Raw genomic sequence first — 23630 nt, forward strand, 5'->3', positions numbered from 1 at the left:
TAACTGAATTCAACCACGACGTATTTTTGAGATCAGCTTAGGCCAAAAGGTCAGCATAGGCCAAAGGTCGACCACTTTTTTCAAATTTCTAAAATCCTCAATTTTCATCCGATTGAATAGGATATACATATCGGCTAACTGAATTCAACCACCAACTATTTTTGAGATCAGCGTAGGGCAAAAGGTCATCATCGGTCAAAGGTCAACAACAATTTCAAATTTCTAAAATCCTAAATTTTCATCCGATTCACTTTGAAATTTGAATGAGATTTACATATCGGGTAGCTGAATTCAACCAACAACTATTTTTGAGATCAGCTTCGGCCAAAAGGTCAACAATAATTTCAAATTTCTTAAATCCTCAATTTCATCCGATTGACTTGAAATTTGAAAAGGATTTACATATCGGCTAACTGAATTCAACCAACAACTATTTTTGAGATCAGCATAGGCCAAAAGGTCAAAATAGGCTAAAGGTCAACAACAATTTCAAATTTCGAAAATCCTCAATTTTCATCCGATTGACTGGAAATTTGAAGAGCATTTGCACATCTGGTCACTGAATTCAACCACAAATTATATTTTAGGTGAACATAGGCCAAAAGGTCAACATAGGCCAAATTTCTAAAATCATCAATTTTCATCTGATTGACTTGAACTTCTAAGAGGATTTGCAGATATGGTCACTGAATTCAACCACCAACTATTTTGAGGTCAAGATAGGCCAAAAGGTCAACATAGGCAAAGTTTCAAAAAGTCAATTTTCATCCAATTGACTTGAAAATTGAACAGCATTTGCACATTGAGTCACTAAATAGGGAAACTAACTATTTCAGGTCAAAAGGTCAATGGTCAACTCAAGGTCAACCTTCCAAAATCATCCTTTTTCATCTGAAAAATCGTCACTTTTCTTTCCATTGACCTGAGCTTTGATCAAGATTATCAATTTTAATTTTGATGAAATGGACAATTTTCTGTATCAATGGAATTTTTTTCCTTGGGTGGGGGGGGGGGGGGGGGGGGGTGGGGGGGAGGGGGCGGATTTTCCAAGTATCGTGCTCCGCATGACGCCTTCTTGTTTGTCTGTTTGCTTGTTTGTCACCGGGCTACAGGTCACAATTCTAAACCGATCGTCACGAAACTTCACCAAGTTGTATAGGTCTTCCCAATTGAGAAGCCTATTGATTTTGAGATCAAAGGGCAAAGGTCATCTGGAGATCAAATTTCTAAAATCGCCATTTTAAATCCGATTGAATTGAAAATTGAATAGCATTTGTACATTGAGTCACTAAATTGGGAAATGAACTATTTTTGAGGTGAAAAGTTCAAAGGTCAACTCAAGGTCAAATTTTCAAAATTATCAATTTTCATCTGAAAAGCTGTCAATTTTCAACCGATTGACTTGAAAATTTAACAGCATTTGCATATCGAGTCACTAAATTGGGAAACATTATCTGAAATCGAAATAGTCACTAAATCATTATCCTGCTGAAAGGTGAACGTCCATCCCAATTACAACTTTCTTGCAGAGGGCAGCAGGTTTTCCTCTGGGATTTTTATCTTGCCAAAACGAAGTTTTTGCAAGATGTATTAGTCAGCTTGTATGTTTGTTTGTTTTTTTGTTTGTGGTTAATCATTTTTTTTTCACGTTTAGATCACTCTGTAGACCACAGTTATTATTGGAAACTCCTGTAACTTCGCATATCAGAGTCCTATAGAGATACCCTTCAGCACACAAAATTTTGAAGGTCAAGGTCAAAGGTCAAGGTCACTTTGTGGTCAATCATGGAGGTCGACGAAACACTAATTTTTTGAGTAACTTTGATCGGATCGTCTCCAAACTTCATGGGAATCTAGTATATGGTCCGGCGCTCAGCTGATTAGTTTTTGGTGGCGATCGGCCTTGACCTTCATGGTTAGCGCTGGAGGTCGAAAATTATTGACCCCAAGGTCAAATTTTGAAATCGTAGGTACCATATCGAGTAATACCTCATATGAATGCCCTTGATGAGTGCTTCCCAGATCTGTAAACAGTTTGACGCTATGACGTCATTTGATGACGTCATGACGAAAAAACGGAATTTTCACATTTTGGCAAGATACGGTTCACCCTGTGGGTGACATATGTTCATTCTTTATTTTGCTCCATCCAGTTCCCCAGTTTCTGCTGATGAGAAACATCTCCATAACATGATGCTACAACCACCATGCTTCACAGTAGGGATGGTGTTCTTTGGGTGATGTAATGTGCTGGGTTTGTGTCAAACTTAACGTTTTGCATTTAGGCCAAAAGGTTCCATCTTGGTTTCATCAGACCACAAAACATTTTGACACATGGCTTCATAATTTCCTGAATGTTTTTTTTATATACCTCAAACGGGACTCAATGTGGGCTTTTTTGAGTAATGGCTTCCTTCTCGCCATCCTACCGACTTGTGGAGTTATTGGGATATTGTTGTCACATGCACATCGTGACTAGTCTTTCCCATAAAGGCCTGTAGCTCTTTCAAAGTTGCCATTGGCCTCTTGGTGGTACCATACGCCTTCCACTTCTTGATGATTGTCTTGACTGTACTCCAAGGGATATTCAAGCCTTTTAAATATTTTTAAACCATCCCCTTTGCAATGTGCAAATAAAGGTGGAAAAAGTCCCATTTAATGCAATTTAATTCCAGGCTATAAGGAAACAAAAGGTGAAAATTCCGAAAGGGGGTGTAGACTTTCTATAGACATTGTAACTCATCGTCCTAACATGGAAAACTAGAACGCCACTCAGTAGAGCGCATCCTCCCACCGTGGGTTTAGTTGGTATAATACGTTTTGTTTAACATCCCCTCTCCCCAAAACAATAAATGAAAAAGAAAGTAAGCCCTAACTGTCAGAGAATTTATTTTGATATATCTCGGAATTAGAGGAGAAAAACATCATTTAAGAATAAGAATAAAAGCTTTAATGGTAAAACAGAAAAAATCTTTCCCCAAAAAAATTTCCAAAAAAAATTCCTGCATCCGGAATAATATCCTGAGCTTCACCAAAAACTAATAAATTCTTCCTTATCCCAAGGGCAATCATCCCACCAACTTTCACCCAAATCCGTTCAGAACTTTTCCAGATATCTTGTTCACAAACACACGAACATACACACACACGGGCGGACCTCTCGGGTCGGGCGGGCGGACACGATCGAATGCGTTACTCCCTGGCGGGAGTAATAAACCTGAAAATCGCAGAGCCAGAACCAGAATTATTTATTTGGTCTGGGAAGCCCATGCGAGGTTTCTTCTTCTTCAGCCTCTCACAACCCTGGGTGAATATGCGATCTTTTTTTTAAAAGTTGGAATTTTGCCAAATCTGTTTTATTCGTTTGTTAATATACCTCAGCCATTCACAAATCTGGAACTAAGTCTTTATAAGTTCATCAAATACTGACACCGCGAATGACATTCGCTGAGCTAAATGTTGATATCTCTTCTAAGGTAAAAAAAACAAAAAAAAAAAAAAAAAACAGTTTTAAAGCATTATACGTATCAAACGAGTATTTTATGAAACGGGGAAACCTAATACACACTTTGGTGGTTTTAAACTGACAGAATATGTCTTTATTCGAAGAAAAAAAATGAACATTGAAGACGACGCTGCTAAAAAAAATACACTGCTCTAACGCATAACCATGAGTTTAAACGACATTTACAACAAATATGAAAACTATTTTCATATCACAATGTTAAATATAGAGTATATAGAAGATAATGTTAAAAAAAAAATGAGCCCCATCTTCCAATGGTAAAAAAATCCTTCAAAAAATTCCTGGATCGGGAATAATATTCTGAGCTTCACCAAAAACTAATCAATTATTCCTTATCCCAAGGGTAATCATCCCACCAACTTTCATCCAAATCCGTTCAGAACTTTTCCAGATATCTTGTTCACAAACACACGAACACACACACACACGGACACGAGTGAATGCATTACTCCCTGGCGGGAGTACAAATGCTGAGACCAACTGTACAGACATTAACACCTAGTCCCAAACCTCTTGATTTTTCCCAAATGCAACCAAATACTGTAGGTTATACTGGATTTGAATACATAATAATACCGTAATAATAATAATTTGTCAATTATAAACAATTATCATAATAAAGTGACAATGTTATGGTACAGTTAGTTGAAGGGATCTTCACATGGATGTGTGGTCAGGGAATATAGATTTCTGACATGTACAGATTATCCACACAATGATAAATCATACAGACCCGGTGTGTACCCCGGTTTAGAATAGGTACACCGTATCCCTGTGTGTTGCAAGAGGCGACTAAAAGGGTTGGCGTCAGGAAGGGCATCCGGCCATAAAAACATTGCCTCAAAAAGAGAAACATGACAATTACAACTGCATATGGGCAGGGTACAGCCCGAAGTACCCCGTGGGGGACCCCACTCCCTCTCGTCAAAACTCAAGGTGGGGAACCCGATCGAAGCAATGGTGGAAATCACTCCATTTATGACGACAAAACGTCTGATGCCCGACGTGGAGATCGGTTTCTGAGGTTTGGGACATGGAATGTAGGGACAATGACAGGGAGATCAGGAGAAGTGGTGGAAGTATTGGCCAGAAGAAGAGTGGTCATATGTTGTGTGCAGGAGATGAGATGGAAGGGAAGTGGTGTGAGAGTGGTGAAGGGTAGGCAGGGACAGAAATACAAGTTTGTGTGGCAAGGGTGCCCGGAGGGCGTGAATGGTGTTGGTGTCCTGTTTTCTGAGGAGTTTGTAGACAGTGTGGTGAGTGTGACTAGAGTGAGTGATAGGTTGATGATGGTGAAAATGATGATTGGAAAGCTCTTGGTGAACGTCATCTCGGGATATGCTCCACAGGTTGGTCGGAGTGATGAAGAGGACAAGTTCTGGTGTGCGATAGAGAAGCTGATGGAAAACGTGAAAGATGAGGAAGTTGTTGTGGTAGGAGGAGACATAAATGGACATGTGGGTAGGAGTATGGACGGTTTTGAGGGAGTTCATGGGGGTTACGGATATGGTGTGAGAAATGGAGAAGGTGAAAAGATTTTGGAGTTTGCTGATGGAGCTGATTTGTAATACTCAGTTCGAGAAAGAGGATAATAAGCTTGTTACATACACGTCAGGTGGGTCGACGACAACCGTTGACTACCTGCTGGTGCGTAGGCGAGAAAGGGGGCACCTCCGGGACACAAAGGTGATCCCGGGGGAGGAGGCTGTTTCACAGCATGACTTGGTTGTCTGTGCCATAAGGGTGAAAGGTGCGAGGAGAGCTCGGCGGGTGAAGTACCAACTGAGAATGAAGGTGTGGAGGTTGAAAGAGGTAACAGTGAGGGAGGCATCAAAAGAGAGGCTGAGTATGGTGGAGGATGATGTGGTTGATCTTGAAAGTGGTTGGATGTCAATGAAAAATAATCTGTTGGGAGCCGTTGGTGAGGTATGTGGATGGACAAAAGGACCACCGAGGCACTCGGAAATATGGTGGTGGGATGATGAAGTTGGAAAGAGGATTGACGAGCAGAGTAAGAAGTTCAAGGAGTGGCAGAAGGCGAAGGGTACGGGAGCAGAAAAAGCAGAGCATGAAAGTTATAAGGCAGCCAAGAATGCTGCAAAGAAAGAGGTAGCAACGGTGCAGGAGGCATGTAGGAAAATGTTCGGAGAACGCTTGGATTCGGAAGAGGGTCAGAGAGCGGTATTCAGGATTGCAAAGCAGATAGCGAAAGAGAGGTGTGATGTGATGGGGGTGAGTTGCTTGAAGGATGAAGTGGGACAAATCGTTGTGGACCCAGATGGAATTAAAGGAAGATGGAAGAGATATATGGAAATGCTGTTGAATGCAGAGAATGAATGGGATGGCAACATGGAGAGTAACCCAGTTTTAGGACCGGCAGAGAAGATAACTGAGAAGGAAGTTGAGGAAGTGATAAAAGCAATCAAGAGTAAAAAAGCGGGAGGGCCGACGGGAGTTGTGGGAGATATGTTGAAGGCAGCAGTAAGTTGGGGTGTGAAGAGAATGACAGAGATCTGTAATCTGGTGGTGAAAGAAGGCCGCATTCCAGTGGATTGGGAACTGAGTACCCTCGTCCCTCTATACAAGGGGAAAGGTGACCCTCTGGAGTGTGGCTCGTACCGAGCGATAAACTATTGGAGCATGGATAGAAGGTATTGGAAAGGGTGTTGGAGAGGAGGATAAGGAAGAAAGTGAAGATCGACGAAATGCAGTTTGGATTGATGCCAGGAAGAGGAACGACAGACGCGCTTTTTATTGCGAGGCAGTTGCAGGAGAAGTACATGGAGAAGAGGAAGAAGTTGTTTCTTGGGTTTGTTGATCTGGAGAAAGCATTTGATAGGGTTCCATGCGAAGTAGTGACATGGGCATTGAGGAAGTTAGGAGTGGAGGAATGGTTGATCAGAGTAGTGATAGCAATGTACGAGAGAGCACGCACAGCTGTAAGGACGAAGGACGGGAACAGTGGTGAGGTTGAGGTGAAGGTGGGAGTGCATCAGGGGTCGGTACTAAGTCCACACCTACTTGTAGCTGTGATGGAGGTGCTGGCTCGGAATGTAAAGGAGGGTTTACCGTGGGAGTTGTTGTATGCAGATGATCTGGTGTTGATTGCAGAAAGTATGGATGGACTGAAGGAGAAGATGAACAAGTGGAAGGAATGTATGGAGACAAAAGGTCTGAAGGTGAATATCGGAAAGACGAAGGTGATGGCAAGTGGTAAAGCATGTGGTGAGGTGGAAAGAACTGGGAAGTGGCCATGTGCTGTGTGCATGAAGGGTGTCGGAGTGAACTCCATTCAATGTACAATGTGCGCTGAGTGGGTTCATCAAAAATGTAGTGGTTTGAGAGGGTCATTAACCAGTGTGGCAGCTACATTCAAGTGTAAGGTGTGCAAAGAGGGAGCTGCAGATGGAGGAAATGCTGAGTTGGATCTTGGAGACAGAGTGAAGCTGGAAGGTGTGAAAACATTTTGCTACCTCGAAGACATGCTGAATGGAGAAGGTGGATCAGACTCGGCAACGGTTGCTAGAGTGAGATGTGCATGGAAGAAGTTTCGGGAACTGAGTGGCATGCTGACGAGGAGGGGAGTGTCGTTGAAGCTGAAGGGAAAGGTGTGTGCTGCATGTGTGAGAAGTGTTATGATTTATGGGAGCGAGACATGGGTAATGAACATAGAGCAGCAACGTAGGCTGGAAAGGGTGGAAATGCGAATGGTTCGGTGGATGTGTGGAGTATCGTTGAGAGAGAGCAAGACAAATGATGAATTGCGAAAGATGATGGGAATAGAGCCTTTGATTGATGCTGTGAAGAGGAACAGGTTGAGATGGTTTGGTCATGTGTTGAGGAAGGATGAACGTGACTGGTTGAGAAGAGTGATGGAAATGAATGTAGAGGAAGTAGAGGACGGGGAAGACCGAGAAAGACTTGGCTAAAGATGGTGGAAGAAGAAATGCAGGCAAGGGGGTTAACAAGGAGAGATGCAGAAAATAGTGCAAAATGGAGAAGATTGTCATGAGGACTGCAAGGCTAACCCCCGGTCTAGCAGGGAAAATGGCCTTAAAATGCATGTTGTTGTTTGTGTTGTTAATAAATCATTCAGATTATCCACACAATGCTGGACTAACACCGATTATGAGGCCTCGTTTATGTCGATGCGACAGGGAAGCTGATAGACAAAAGGAAACAGACAGACGTGTTACGATCCACTTTTATGTTATCTCCTTTGTAAAGTTTGTACTTGTCCGAAAAGTTTGTGCTTGTCTGATCTAAAGTGTGTACAATGTACATGTGCCATGGAAAGTTTGTACATGTCCGTAAAGTTTGTGCTTCTCCGATGTAAAGTTTGCGCTTGTCCGATGTAAGGTTTGCGCTTGTCCGATGTAAGGTTTGTGCTTGTCCGATGTAAGGTTTGCGCTTGTCCGATGTAAGGTTTGCGCTTGTCCGATGTAAGGTTTGCGCTTGTCCGATGTAAGGTTTGCGCTTGTCCAATGTAAGGTTTGCGCTTGTCCGATGTAAGGTTTGCGCTTGTCCGATGTAAGGTTTGCGCTTGTCCGATGTAAGGTTTGCGCTTGTCCGATGTAAGGTTTGCGCTTGTCCGATGTAAGGTTTGTGCTTGTCCGATGTAAGGTTTGCGCTTGTCCGATGTAAGGTTTGTGCTTGTCCGATGTAAGGTTTGCGCTTGTCCGATGTAAGGTTTGCGCTTGTCCGATGTAAGGTTTGCGCTTGTCCGATGTAAGGTTTGCGCTTGTCCGATGTAAGGTTTGCGCTTGTCCGATGTAAGGTTTGCGCTTGTCCGATGTAAAGTTTGCACTTGTCTGATGTAAAGTTTGCACTTGTCCGATGTAAAGTTTGTACTTGTCCCGTGTAAAGTTTGTACTTGTCCCGTGTAAAGTTTGTGTTTTCCCGATGTAAATTTTGTGCTTGTCCAATGTAAAGTTTGTACTTGTCTAATGTAAAGTATTGTCGTGTGATTCCCCAGGTGAACACCACAGGGATCACGAATAGCCAAAGCAAGCTTTTAACTCTGAGGCGACTGATCAAATGCGGATTTTACTATATATATGCGCCTGAGGAAGAAAGGGGAGGGGAAGATGAAGGGTCTTACCTGTTGTTTGTACATGTCCACCGATGAAGGGTCCCAAAGATGAAGGGTCCCAAAGCCTGCAAAGAAAATAACTCAAACGAAAAACAGGTTTAAAATGTACAAGGAAAAGAACAGATTTATTAAAACGGAATGCCAGTAACAAAACAACGCGACGAAAAAAGTTTCTATATGGAGCACTCCCAGAACAGACATCGTACACAGACAGAGGGGAATTCAAGAACTGGAAAATAATCGTGTAATTATGTCACTTAGCTCAACTCGCTCGGTGCGTCATCAGCAATCGTCAGGCCCCGATCGCACAGTCCGGACGCGGCTTCTGCCTTGGCGAGAACAAGGCCTCGCGGTCCGTCTCGAATGGCAGGCGCGCAACCTGCTTTCCAACTGCGTCGGCAAAACACCAGCTCTTCCGCCTCGTCCAGACCACCACTGGAAAGATCTCTGAACACGACCATCGCGATGAAGCCTAATGAGAGGAATGTCCGCGCACAGCCGTCTTCAACCAAAGTCCGTAACCAAGAGGACAGAGACGAGGCAAGAGAGAGAAAATGTCGGTCCGAGAGTTATTTTATTGACCGTCTCGTGACGTCATCTGTGCCTCTCCTCCAATGCCCGCAGGCCACCACTGCATGTCAGCTCTCCATCAATCAGCACGCCGCTTCCTCCTCGGCCTTCTTCACCAATCAGTGAGTGCCTTCTTACTCTTACTCCGCCCTGGCCAATCACAGCTCCTCGGGGCGTGTCTTCGGCCTGCTCGACCATGATGTGTGCTGTAGCTGGTTGCCGTGCCATCAGCAGTGCTCAGAACTGGCTTCCGGTTGGTTTTATTATTATTATTATTTAATGCAGTTAATGGGCATTTCCTCACTAGTGTCTATTGCGGTGCCATAAGGTACAAGGGATGTAAATTACTGAGGTTTGACAAACAAGGTAGTAGTTAACATAATTCCTATAACTAGTTAAAATGCCACATTCCTCATAATGGAGATGAAGATACACCAGATTCCGATATCCGGGCTAAACAAGTGCTTATTACATGGTGGTTCCTACACGGAGCATCTACCTATACAAATCTACCTGCCTCTACATATCACTACCCCACCGACATAGCAGTATGTTTCTGTCCTTTAAATAATATTTTTCACTTGCCTGTCTTCCCATAAGATTTCATACTTGATTGTCCACTAAACTTGTACTTGTTTCGTATGCTTGTCCGTACAGTATAGTATGCACGTCTGCCTGTCATTTTGTTACTTTCGTCTGGAGTACGTGTCTGTCTATAAACCGTACAGTTTGTACTTACCGGACAACCTCGACGACTTGTACGTTTTTATTCGTACATTCTTATTGACAATACGATATTCACAATGTCGCAAAACCTGTCTAACTGTGAGTTTTGGACAAACAGCTCAAGCTTGAGAAAGTCAAGGGAGACATGCATGTCACAGCAAAGCATGAAGGACACACACAGGCAGACACACACAGGTGGGCACGACGGATACACACGGGCGCACACACAAACACACACACACAAACACACACATACAAACACACACACACAGGTGGGCACGACGGATACACGCGGACGCACACACACATACACACGCACAAACACCCAAACTCCCTCCCACACATCTCCCGACGTCCCTGCTCTCAAATGTTATGTTTGTGTGCTTCCCCTTCTCTCCCCATCTTGTCTACCGCTCCCTCTTTTTACATATTTTGTTTGTCTGTTTGATTTGTTTGTGTGATAAATGTTAGCTCTTTCACGAGCCTCGATTCTGTATACAGAAAAAAACAAAAAAACACCTACAAACACCCACACACAAACACCCAAACAAACACAAACACCCACACATACACGCACACACAAACACACATACAAATACACACATACAAATACACACACACACACACACACACACACACACACATCTCGTTTTTTCATTTCTGTTCCTCACAATTCTATCTCTCTTTTATTCACAGACACACACAAACACACAAACACACACACATACAAACACACACACAAACACATATTCAAACACACATACAAACACACACACACAAACACACACATACAAACACACATACAAACACACATACAAACACACATACAAACACACACACACGAACACACACACACACACAAACATACACACAAACACACATACACGAACACACACATACACGAACACACACACACAAACACACATGCAAACACACACACACACAAACACAAACGCACACACACACAAACAGAAACACACATGGACCGACGACGACGTTCACTCCAAGTCCAACCCCAATATTAAAGAATCAACATTTTCCCGTTTTGGTTACAATGCAGATCGGTATATGTTCCGGTTGTTATTACCTACCTGTAGGTTCCTCCATTAAATACTTCAGGTTTACTTCATTACACATATTACTAGTCCGGCAGCTAAGCTAAATATAGCATAACAATTGTGCATTTTGTGAGGAAAGCACCAAATTTGGCACACTAGTAGACTATCATATTATGAAAAGATCTGGGTATTGGGCCATCTCAGATTCAGAGATTTGATTTTTGCAAGATTTGCAGATTTTGCAGATTTGCAAGCTGAGATTGCAACGCCAGGGACGGCCGACTCCTTCCTGCGAGCTGCCCACGTCACCCGCACAAGAAGAGCTCATCAAATCACTGCAGCGGCACTGCACATCCTGCAACACCATGCGTATGAACGCCACTGTATGACATATGCTGATGATGCAGAAGACCTGCCTGAGTTCGAAGACCGGTGTCACCAGAGAGGAGAAGACATTCCCAACTTTCAGTACTGGGCAACTGTGCTGGAACTAGAGATGTTGGTACTGGTCTACGTGCGTTCTCTGCGGCAGGCTTCATTCACGATGTACCTTGATGCCCTGACGGAACTGGTCCCATGGTTCCATGCCTTAGACCACACACACTATGCCAGGTGGGTCCCTGTTCACCTGAGGGACATGGTTGCACTCCCAATGAAGCACCCAGATGTAGCCAGAGAATTCAGGGCTGGCAACCTCACTGTACACAAGACGAAGAAGGTGTTCTCTTCGATCCCAATCGACCAGGCGCATGAACAGAATAACGCCTGCATCAAAGGAGATGGTGGAGCAGTCGGCCTCACTGACAACCCAAGTGCCCTGCGGCGTTGGATGATTGCCGGGCCAGAAGTTGCCAGGGCCATAGAAGAGTTCCAAGATGGCCATCAACACTGGGGGAGTGGGGGAGGCGAGAGGACACACGTCATCACGACCAGACACCAAGTGTGCAGACCTCTTTCGCCAAGGATGTCCGCGCCCTTGTCAGCGTCATAGAAGAGCTTGGCACCCCCTTTGAGGAAGAGAGCATGGATCTGGTTGTCCTTGACACAAAGGAAATTGCAGGTCCTGCTGCAGTTGAGACTGTCAGGAATGTGAAGAAGATTGGCCAAGAGCAGTTCCAGGCTTTCACCAGAGAATGCCTGGTGGAAAGGACCAAGCCAATTGATGATGCAATTCGTCGGAACAAGCTGAAGGTGTCATTTTGGAACATGGCTGCCACAGCCATCAGGGGCTGAATTTGAGATGGCCCAATATCCAAATCTGTTCATAATAGGATAGTCTACTAGTGTGCCAAATTTGGTGCTTTCCTCACAAAATGCACAATTGTTATGCTAAGTTGCCCCACTATACGCGCCTAAATAGTAAATGTTCTTCTCTGACAATTACCTCAGGGTTACCTCACGTCGCGAACCCAAATGTTCCTCAGATCACACAAGTTCAGCACAAGATAATGTCAAGAACCTGCGCCACATTTGCAGGTTTATAAGTAATGAAAGTTTAAGTTTAAATCGACGATGTTATTATGCCACGAACCCTCACCGAGCTTGTGCGGAGGCCACGGATGTTTGCGTCACTTCCACCCAACAGTGACTGTTCCTGCAATGCGCTCCTCCTCTTCCTCCTCCCTCAGCGCGCTTCGGCCAGCACCTCCTCCTCTCAACACACATTTTGTCAGCACCTCGTGTTCCTCCTCATGTCGGTCCTCCTCCTCCTCCCCCGTCCTCCTTTTTTTTTAGAACAAAATAATTAAAAATGAAAAGCTGAAATGTCTTGAGTCAATAAGTATTCAACCCCTTTGCTATGACACTCCAAATTTAGCTCAGGTGCATCCAATTTCCTTTGATCATCCTTGAGATGTCTCTACAACTAGACTGGAGTCCACCTGTGGCCAATTCAATTGATTGGCCATGATTTAGAAAGAGACATCTTTCTATATAAGGTCCCACAGTTGACAGTGCACGTCAGAGCAGAAACTCTACCATGAAGTTCACGGAACTGTCCGTAGAACTCCGAGATAGAATTGTGAGGAGGCATAGATCTGAGAAATGGTATAAAACTATTTCTAGTGTTGAAAGTTCCCAAGAGCACAGTGAGCTCCATCATTAGGAAATGGAAAGGATATGGAACTACCCAGAGCTGTCCTTGAGCTGGCTGTCCAACCAAACTGAGCAAGCGGGCAAGAAAGACCTTGGGCATGGAGGTGACCAAGAACCCAATGACCATTCTGACAGAACTACAGATCCTTGGATGAGATGGGAGAACCTGCTGGAAGGATAACAGTCTCTGCAGCCCTTCACAAATCTAGGCTTTATGGGAGAGTGGCCAGACGGAAGCCACAAAAAAAGGCAAATGACAGCATGTGTGGAGTTTGCAAAAAAAGCATGTGAACTCTGAGATCATGAGGCAAAATATTCTGTTGTCTGATGTGACGAAAATTTTACTCTTTGGCCTGAATGCAAAGCACTGTGTCTGGCGGAAACTGAGCACAGCTCATCACCCATCTAACACCATACGTACCATGAAGCATGGTGATGGCAGCATTATGCTATGGGGATGCTTTTCAACGGCAGTGACTGGGAGACTTGTAACGTTAGAGGGAACAATGAATGAAGCCAAATACAGACATAGTCTTGAGGAGAACCTGCTTCAGAGTGCAAAACACCTTAGATTGTGGCGCAGTTTTACATTCCAACAGGACAATGACACCAAGCATACAGTGAAAGCAAAACTGGATTGGCTTCAGAAAAAGAACATGAAAGACCTTGAGTGGCCCAGCCAAAGTCCAGACTTGAATCCCATTGATAATCTGTGGAAAGACTTCATGATTGCTGTTCACCGACACTCCCCATCCAACTTGACAGAGCTTGAGCAAATATGCGAGGAAGAATGGGAGAAACTCCCCAAATCCAGATGTGTAAAGTTGATACAGACATACCCAAGAAGACTCTAAGCTGTAATTGCTGCCAAAGGAGCTTCTATGAAGTATTGACTCAGAGGGCTGAATACTTGCGTAAATTAGATATTTCTGTGTTTCATTTTTAATTATTTTGTAAAAAAAATTCTGAAAATAAAATTCCACTTTGACATTATCGGATATTTTGTGTAGATCAATGACAAAAAAATTCTCAATTTAATCCATTTTAACTTCAGGCTGTAACACAACAAAATGTGAAAAAAGTCAAGGGGTGTGAATACTTTCTGAAGGCACTATATAAACTGTCATCCCAGTGTTTCACAGGCAGGGCGAGGCATCAATGTGTCTTACATTAAGGTATAAATAAGGGTCCATCGGAATTACATTAAGCCATGGTTTGTGGTGGGCGTTAAAGACCCCTAGGTGTTCTTTCGGCAGGTGCAGGTGTGTTATCACCGGAACCCCAAAAATATTCCAAAATCCTGCCCCGACTGACTGCTGGAATGCTAACACCAAACCAGCCTTCAAAACCATGATGACATAGTCCTGTGGTACCACAGATGCTCTATCAAGAGTAAGCTGGTGTTTATTGATGATGATGATGATGATGATGATGATAGCTAACGGAGAAGCTTAGCTAAAATCACTTGCAAGAGAATGACGTCAATAGATAATGGCCAAATACATTATGGAATTTGAATCTGGGTTCTCTGCATCATGAGCCAAAGCTTTATTTGGGAACACGAACACACCAACCTAATGATTGTTTTATTGATGGATTATGTACGTTAAACGTTATTGGTGTTATAGAAATTATATCACTGGGGTGTGGATGGAGGTGCTGACAGAGTACTGTGTCTTTTGGCTCATGCACGATATTGCTGGTTCATGGAACTAACCAACAGAGATATAAGTGCACGTGCCTCATCCCACCTTACATTGATTCCAGGTGTATAAAAGTAAACGCTAGCAGGTACCTGCAGAAATTCTACGTAATGTAAAATGTGACTTCAAATTCTCAAACACCCCTCCACCCCCCATCGACAAGTTCTCAACTCCCCTCCCACCCCCCACCTTTCCCCAAAGCCTCAACCTCCCTCTCCCAACTCTGTCCCCTCTCTGCCCCCTCACCACCAACTCTGTGCTCCCATCTTTCTTTCTTCCCGTTCTTCAAAGCAATTTAGGGCATTCTTACATCACACATTATTTCTTCATTACCTCATTGAAATAGTGTAATATTTGACTATTTCCCTTTCTCTATCCACCTTATTATTGTGTAAATTCAAATTCCGTGGAATTGTTGCTTTCAAATGATTTAGTTGCCTAATTGTATTAAAATATGATCCTAAATTAATTATCTTATTCGTGTTGCATATACAGCATATATACAACGTTAAAATTCAATAACAACGAAACAACGTTTAATTCACCATCTCACGAGATTTCTTCATCCCGCGATTATTCAGTAGAAATCGCAGTTAATTAAGATAGATGATATTAAAAAAAAATAAAGCCATTCGTAATAGAAAAAGATAACATGCAACTGGAACTCCTCAGACAAGACCTCTATAATGATATGGATTTTATGGTCTCTGGTCAAGTAGGGCAAATCTTTAAGAGAAAATCGTCCGATTGACAGAGACAAACAAACAGAATGAAAAATCACTCATAGAGCGACACTTGGCAAAAGAGAACAAAGTAGAATGGCACTCAGTAGAGCATCCTTTTAACCACAAAATAATTAGTGGTTGAATTCAGTGGCCTGATATGCAAATCGTCTTCAAATTTTAAGTGAATCGGATGAAAATTGACAATTTTAGAAATTTGGCTTGGTTGACCTTTTGACCTTTTAACCTCAAAAATAATGTCGCGCGAATGTCCTCGGTTAATACCGTGGGATTGCGGATGGCCAAACGGGCGTTAACAGAGGTGACGATCAATGACGGATTTGACTATGCTAGCACAGGAGGAAGAAGGCAGAGGAAGAAGCAGCGAGCCCTTAGCTGACACCCCGACGGCAGCACTAGATTCTGTAGGAAATGAAATGAAGCGAACGAAAAGGGAATTTATGGTACAAAAAGCAACACGTTTATTGAACGGAACCCGATAACAATGGACGCGCCGGTAAATAAATGTCCTAAATCGGGATCCCACACACCTCACTCCAACAACAGCACAAGGGAAAGAATTAAATGAAATAAAATGTCGTGTTTGTGGATGTGAGCTTATCTGTCTGGCAGTGTAGTGTTACGCAACCGTGATTAACACCACAGTTACGGATGGCCGATTTGCAAGACTTTAACTCCCGAGGCGAACACTCAATGGCGGACTCAAGTTCAACACAAACGCGCGGAATGGCGGGACACAGCGAAGGCTCCGCAACCTTATCTATTAAAATGAAACACCCAGGAAAACTGCGTTCAGATATATATACAGAAAATAATATAAGGATTTATTATCGAATAGTAATACAGTGAAAAAGCCGCGCCGGTAAATCTAATAACTCTAAATCGGGACGTCCCCACACGACTGACAGCAAACACGATACGAGGGAGATTATGAATACAAAAATAACACGTCACGTCGTTCAAATGTACGCGGATGCGGCTTATCTGTCTTTCGTCGTCTTGGTGGCGGCCGTCCAACACCGCTCCTTTTGGCCCGATCGCACACCACCAGGTCCTTCGCTCCAAGCTCCACGAGGCCCCGCTCCAAGCACCACGCGTCCGACGCGTGGCCAGCAGCTTCACACGAGGACGATCTCCACAAGGCCCATGCACCAATGGTTCAACGGAGGGCTCGACTTGCAACGAACTGCTGCGAACTGCCGCGTGCTCTGTGGGCTTGGTGTGTGAACGAACTCTCCACCAACTGCCTTCGGGGAGCTTTTCCACCAACTGTGTCTCTGCGTCGACTGTGTGCTCCAACCAACTCCTACGAACTCTCTGGTGTCTGCCTGCGTCTGCCTGCGTCTGCCTCGAAATGGCGTCCGACCGTCGCATATATTGGTGGCCGATGACGTCACATTGGCGCACTCCTCAGCCAATCACAGCCTCCAAACTCGCCCAGGTCACGCCCTCTGCGGCATGCGACTCCTGACATCTCCCGTCCGCGACCCCCCCGCGGTCGTTTTGTAACACGTAACACGCGAGGTTGGTGGGCCTTTGAGGTGCGAACGGCGGCAGCCAACCGTGGCGGTGTTTTTGGCCTGGTTTCCTGTCTATTTATTACGAAGTCAATGTCAGGGAAAGGGAATTATTTAATGTTGCGCTAAGGACCTAACTAATGTTTATGTGGTTTGCAGTGCCATAATGGACAAAGGTTTGACTACCAGGTGAGACTCACAGGGGCGTTACCTTTAATCCCTCACTATTTAACACTCGGACCTCCAGGTAGATCCACAATCATACATCTTACCCCGACAAACGCCTAAACATCAAGAACTTATTACATGTAGAGTCCCTGTCACGACAGCCGAATACCTACCTATTCAGATCTACCTAGCTCTAGATATTGCTCTACCAAATTCATAACACAGCCCCCCCCCTGGAACCGTAGCTCCTGCAAGGTTCACCGCAGGCGCTACCATTCCAGCCTTAACACTTACTGTCACACACTTAATTAACCTATTAAATAAATCAGGAAGGGCTGTGGGAAGTGAGTCGGACTACCTACCTACACTTCCTTAACATGCTGAACCCCTTAACCATCATGCAAGTATGTACATTTTCTTCGTTGTTCCTGTGGAGGGAGGAAACAACAACACACAACACTAACTTAACCACAAAACTTAACCATCTTTCCAAACTCAAAACTCTAACCTTTGTACATACCCCGGTCTACAGACCGCGTCCCCCGGTGGATGCCACAAGACACAACCTTACCTGCGGGGCCATCCCCAATGCATCCCCCTAAATTTTCCACGGCCCTGTCCAGATGTTACAGGTGAGTGACACGGCTCGGTGGATTTCGCCCACATTCATGCAACACAGACCCCTTAACCACTCATTCTCATTCCATAGGTCATCAAGGCATTTCAAAAATCAACAAAGCACTTATTTCAATACACCCCCCTGCAGGACCATGGCATTGATGTCATTCACGTGTGTGTGCATTCCTCAACTAGGCAGCGGGGAGGTACCGCACAAAAAGATGGTGGGGGCGCATCAGGCTGTGGTGCCCGCAGTCCCAAAAACAAGTCAACCGACTTACAAGTTCATTGCCCCCCCCCCCTTTACCTCTTGGCCCCGTGACAGCCCAACAGCCCCTTTCCGCCGTTACCTCGCCGGTGAGGGTGTCCACACACACCAGGCTCCTTTGCCTCCTGCTTTCGCGCAGCAACACGGGTCACCGGGGGACTTCCTCACCCCGCGGCGCCCAACCAGACCCTCCACCGACGAGCTCCAATTTCCCAGTTACCACCGGCTGCCAGGGGTAATTGCCGCAGAGGGGGGCCCGCAGGCATCGCTCCTCAGAGCTTGCTCTGTACCTGCGGACACACACACCTTCCCCACCCACAAGACCCCAAAACACACTTCCTCCCCCGCTGCCATTCAATTCTCCACACAACTCAGCACAATTCAGTACAATTCATAGATGGTGTAAAAGGTGTTACAAGGCTTGCCATGGCCTGCCACATGTGAAATCCCCCAGTTCACATTTAAACCATCACACATTTCCAAAAGCACATTTCCAAAAGCACAAGTATCACCCCTCATTATCTCCAATAATCATCACTCACTCTCCAGGTTCCACTCTCACGACCACATCAAAACACCTAACCACAATACAAAAACATACGCCACCCACAAGACACTGTGGCTCCCATTCCATCCCCTCACCGGCCATGTCATCACTCGCTCTCACCTCCCAACTCCAAATTACATGTCCCCAATTTCCCAAAGCAAATCCTGAAGCCTGGGACAGTACTCCTCAAAACACTCACCTCAAGTGCAGGTAGTTGCAGGTTGGTCAGGTTCAAGAGTGTCATCCACCCTTCACAATCCCAAAATTTCACATTGGGCCTACCAAATACTTCCAAATTTCTCTTTTGTCCCCACTACACTGGCAGGTATGTGGATCCGCATCCAACGGTGATCATCGCTACACAACTACCTACAGCCACGTCAGCTCTGCACCTCTACCGTGCAAGGGTCACCGGGACAAGGTGAGCAGTCAAAACGCCAACATGGCCCATGAGTGTCCATAAGGGTGCGACCCACCATCCATCCTTCGGCCCCCCTGCGAGGAACACAGCTGCAGCAGCCCCAGCTGGCCAATGTGGTGAGCACTTGCTGCCACAACACACACTACCGCACACACAACCTCGGCCCTGGGGGGCACGGTCGCAGTGCGTGGCATCCCTACAGCCACGTCCCCTGCACCTCCCCATCATCCCCCAGCCCGACTACAGAACTGCAGCCCCCCCAGTGCTCACCCACACTTGACCACACCAAGGTCCAGTCAACAGCCATGCTCCACCAGGAGACTCACCCAGAAGACATGGTCCACACACCTCGGACATGCACAGCACCACGTTGACCCTCAGGCTACACAACTGCATCCCCAGGATCCCGCATCCCAAATATCAGCACAGTTGCCCCCGCAACCAGTTGAAAGCTGTGTCTTGCTACCCTATTAATTTCATCACAGCCTCCAACACTTTGGTCTACACACCTGGATCAATAATGGCGTCACTGTACAGTGTCCACCATGGCATTTCAAAATCCACCCTTAAATTTCCATCTAACCCACAGATTACCCATGCTAAACATTTATCACATTTCACTAACCTCACCAAAGAAGGATGCTTTGCCATACACATGCCAGCCGAGCATGGCCCATATGCTCGGCTCGTTACACATCTCCCGATTCACATCCCCATGGCTCTCTTCCCAACCCGAGAGTCCATAAATCATAACGGAGCATCTGTGGAAGGTCACTCACACCATCACGTTCCACAGATGCCCCAATGGTTGTCCGGCAGGCTATCTCCATCCCTGTCCATTCGGTTTGACCCGCGTCCATAGACCAACCACCATGCCAGGTCACCACATGCTGGTTGTCCCAGAGTCTCAGGGAGAGGGTGTCAGGTCGCATGCCCGGGTGATCACTACATCAGGCCCAAGCTGGCCATCTGCGGTGCCACCACCAAAGCGCGACCCACAACACCTCCCCCTAGTGGTCCTCAATATTTGCCATCCCAGGCTTGAGAAACCACCTCGGACCTCCCTGGAGGTCTTAACCCCCACCAGGGTCCGGTGACCCTGCCGGCCCGAGCCACCAGCTCGGACGGCGCCCCGATGGACAAGGGACGCCACACTCCACCAGACCCCCCGTGGGACCCAGGTCGTACCTCGACACCCAAGGCTGGACCCCACGTCCAAATCTCGCCATCACAGCCCCCCAGCTGGCTGGCATACCCAAATTTTGAAAGGGGCAACTTTTGCCCGAGGCCATGACCCATGACCCCCCCCATGTCCAAATCCCGCAGCCCGGGGACCAATCCCCACCATGGCTGCTCCAAATCAATTTCCCATTGTAATTTTATTTTAAATTTTCTTTTCCAAATTTTCATTCCCACTGCCAAACCGCAGCTGCAGGGAACAACCTCTACCACCGGTTGTTCTGCCCCTCCCTGCAGTTGATCCAAATTCCCTACAGGGACCAAATCTCCAGAAGCTCTATCTCCCGATCCTCCAAGATCCAAATCCAGCCCGGAGCCAACACACTCCCCCAACTGGTTGTCCAATTTTGGAGCCTCTGTTTCCAAATAGCAGTGTACAGTGAGCGTCCCCTCGGTCATTCCAACCACCTCCTCGGACCAACTCACCTCATCACCCAGGCTCCTTTGGGCCTGAACAAGCTCTACCTCCATGGGACTGTCACAGGTCTCCAGCCGCTGGATCAAATCATCCTCAATAAATACCCGGTCCGGCTCTATCGCATGGACCCCCAAAAACTCTACCCCCTCTTGCTCCGCACCACCGCCCTGGTGCTGCACAATTCCAAATTCATCCCCCGGTTGGGGTGTTGTGACATCCACACGGTCCCGATAAACAACCAGGCCAGAATGTGGGAAACATTCCCCATTACAACTCTCACATTCCAAATTTCCTTCCCCGCTCACCTGTGGACACTCCACGTTTACCTGCAGGCATTCCCCATCTACCTGTACACATTCCCCATCCACCTGTGGACATTCCCCATCCACCTGTGCAATTCCAAATTTTGCCATTTTGTTTGCCAGCCCATCAATTTTAATACTCAATCGATCACTCATTTCCTTCATTCCTTCCCTACATTCCTTCTCCTGTGACTTCATTTGTTCATTCAATTCCCGACTGGCTCGCTCACTCTGTGCGTTCATGTCTCCCCGAATTTCTGCAAGGTTTCGCTCACCCTCGGCCCTCTGAGCATTTATTAAATTTACTATGGTCTGGAGATCTATCGGGGCCGTCCCACTTGTTCCCGACTCCCCGGTAGGGGAGGGGGATAAGTTGGTGCTCGGGACGAGGGAGGTTCCAAGGCTCACCTCTGCATCAAATTCCCCTATTTCCGGCTCACTCCCAACGCTGACGGAGGCCTCGCTGCGTACTTCCATTTCGTCGACCTCCGACATCCGCTTTTCGGAAGGTCGTTCCCCGCGCGCGTATTTATTTTAATAATTCCTGAAACACAATTTAAATTTGACGAAGACGCGATATCGCGCTCCGTTTGCCCAATTGATTATCAAATTTCTCCGCCTCAACTATAAAAATTTTGCGTTCGAACGTCGAGCGCAATGTACGCCCGACCGTGTCGATGTCGCCCCGCGGACAAAAAAATTTGTCCGACCGTGTCGATGTCTCGCCGCGGACAAAAAAATTTGTCCGACGGGTTCAAATCCTACACTCCTGACACCACTTGTTACGCAACCGTGATTAACACCACAGTTACGGATGGCCGATTTGCGAGACTTTAACTCCCGAGGCGAACACTCAATGGCGGACTCAAGTTCAACACAAACGCGCGGAATGGCGGGACACAGCGAAGGCTCCGCAACCTTATCTATTAAAATGAAACACCCAGGAAAACTGCGTTCAGATATATATACAGAAAATAATATAAGGATTTATTATCGAATAGTAATACAGTGAAAAAGCCGCGCCGGTAAATCTAATAACTCTAAATCGGGACGTCCCCACACGACTGACAGCAAACACGATACGAGGGAGATTATGAATACAAAAATAACACGTCACGTCGTTCAAATGTACGCGGATGCGGCTTATCTGTCTTTCGTCGTCTTGGTGGCGGCCGTCCAACACCGCTCCTTTTGGCCCGATCGCACACCACCAGGTCCTTCGCTCCAAGCTCCACGAGGCCCCGCTCCAAGCACCACGCGTCCGACGCGTGGCCAGCAGCTTCACACGAGGACGATCTCCACAAGGCCCGTGCACCAATGGTTCAACGGAGGGCTCGACTTGCAACGAACTGCTGCGAACTGCCGCGTGCTCTGTGGGCTTGGTGTGTGAACGAACTCTCCACCAACTGCCTTCGGGGAGCTTTTCCACCAACTGTGTCTCTGCGTCGACTGTGTGCTCCAACCAACTCCTACGAACTCTCTGGTGTCTGCCTGCGTCTGCCTCGAAATGGCGTCCGACCGTCGCATATATTGGTGGCCGATTACGTCACATTGGCGCACTCCTCAGCCAATCACAGCCTCCCAACTCGCCCAGGTCACGCCCTCTGCGGCATGCGACTCCTGACATCTCCCGTCCGCGACCCCCCCGCGGTCGTTTTGTAACACGTAACACGCGAGGTTGGTGGGCCTTTGAGGTGCGAACGGCGGCGGCCAACCGTGGCGGTGTTTTTGGCCTGGTTTCCTGTCTATTTATTACGAAGTCAATGTCAGGGAAAGGGAATTATTTAATGTTGCGCTAAGGACCTAACTAATGTTTATGTGGTTTGCAGTGCCATAATGGACAAAGGTTTGACTACCAGGTGAGACTCACAGGGGCGTTACCTTTAATCCCTCACTATTTAACACTCGGACCTCCAGGTAGATCCACAATCATACATCTTACCCCGACAAACGCCTAAACATCAAGAACTTATTACATGTAGAGTCCCTGTCACGACAGCCGAATACCTACCTATTCAGATCTACCTAGCTCTAGATATTGCTCTACCAAATTCATAACACCACACACCTCACTCCAACAACAGCACAAGGGAAAGAATTAAATGAAATAAAATGTCGTGTTTATGGATGTGAGCTTATCTGTCTGGCAGTGTAGTGTCATCAGGAATCGTACAGGCTCCGATATTGGCGCGAAGCAGGCCTCCGTCCGCCTTGTGCACGCTCCACTAGGCCCCGAGCCCCCCGCTCAGCAGCACGCCTCGCTCGTCCGCTCGCCCGCGAAGTCCCGCTCGATTGCAGCACCAAGCCTTGCTCCAAGCACCAAGCCTTGCTCCAAGCACAAGCCTCCCTCCAAGCACAAGCCACGCTCCAAGCACCAAGAACACCAAGACCAAGAGTACCAAGACCAAGAGCACCAAGAGCACCAAGAAGAACCCAGGGAAGATGCCGACGACCAAGCCCAAGCACCATGAGCACCAAGAGCACCAAGACCAACCCAGGGAAGCCGACGACAACGACGACGAACGAACCAAGAAAGCCTGCGAGCGAGTCGTTTTGTCACCCGCGGTGTGACGTCAGCTCTCTCGCTTACCAATCAGTCGCTCGCTTCTTTGTGGTCTTT

This window comes from Myxine glutinosa, chromosome 5, assembly GCF_964187855.1.
Source record: "Myxine glutinosa chromosome 5, kmMyxGlut1.1, whole genome shotgun sequence".
Classification (NCBI taxonomy): Eukaryota; Metazoa; Chordata; class Myxini; order Myxiniformes; family Myxinidae; genus Myxine; species Myxine glutinosa.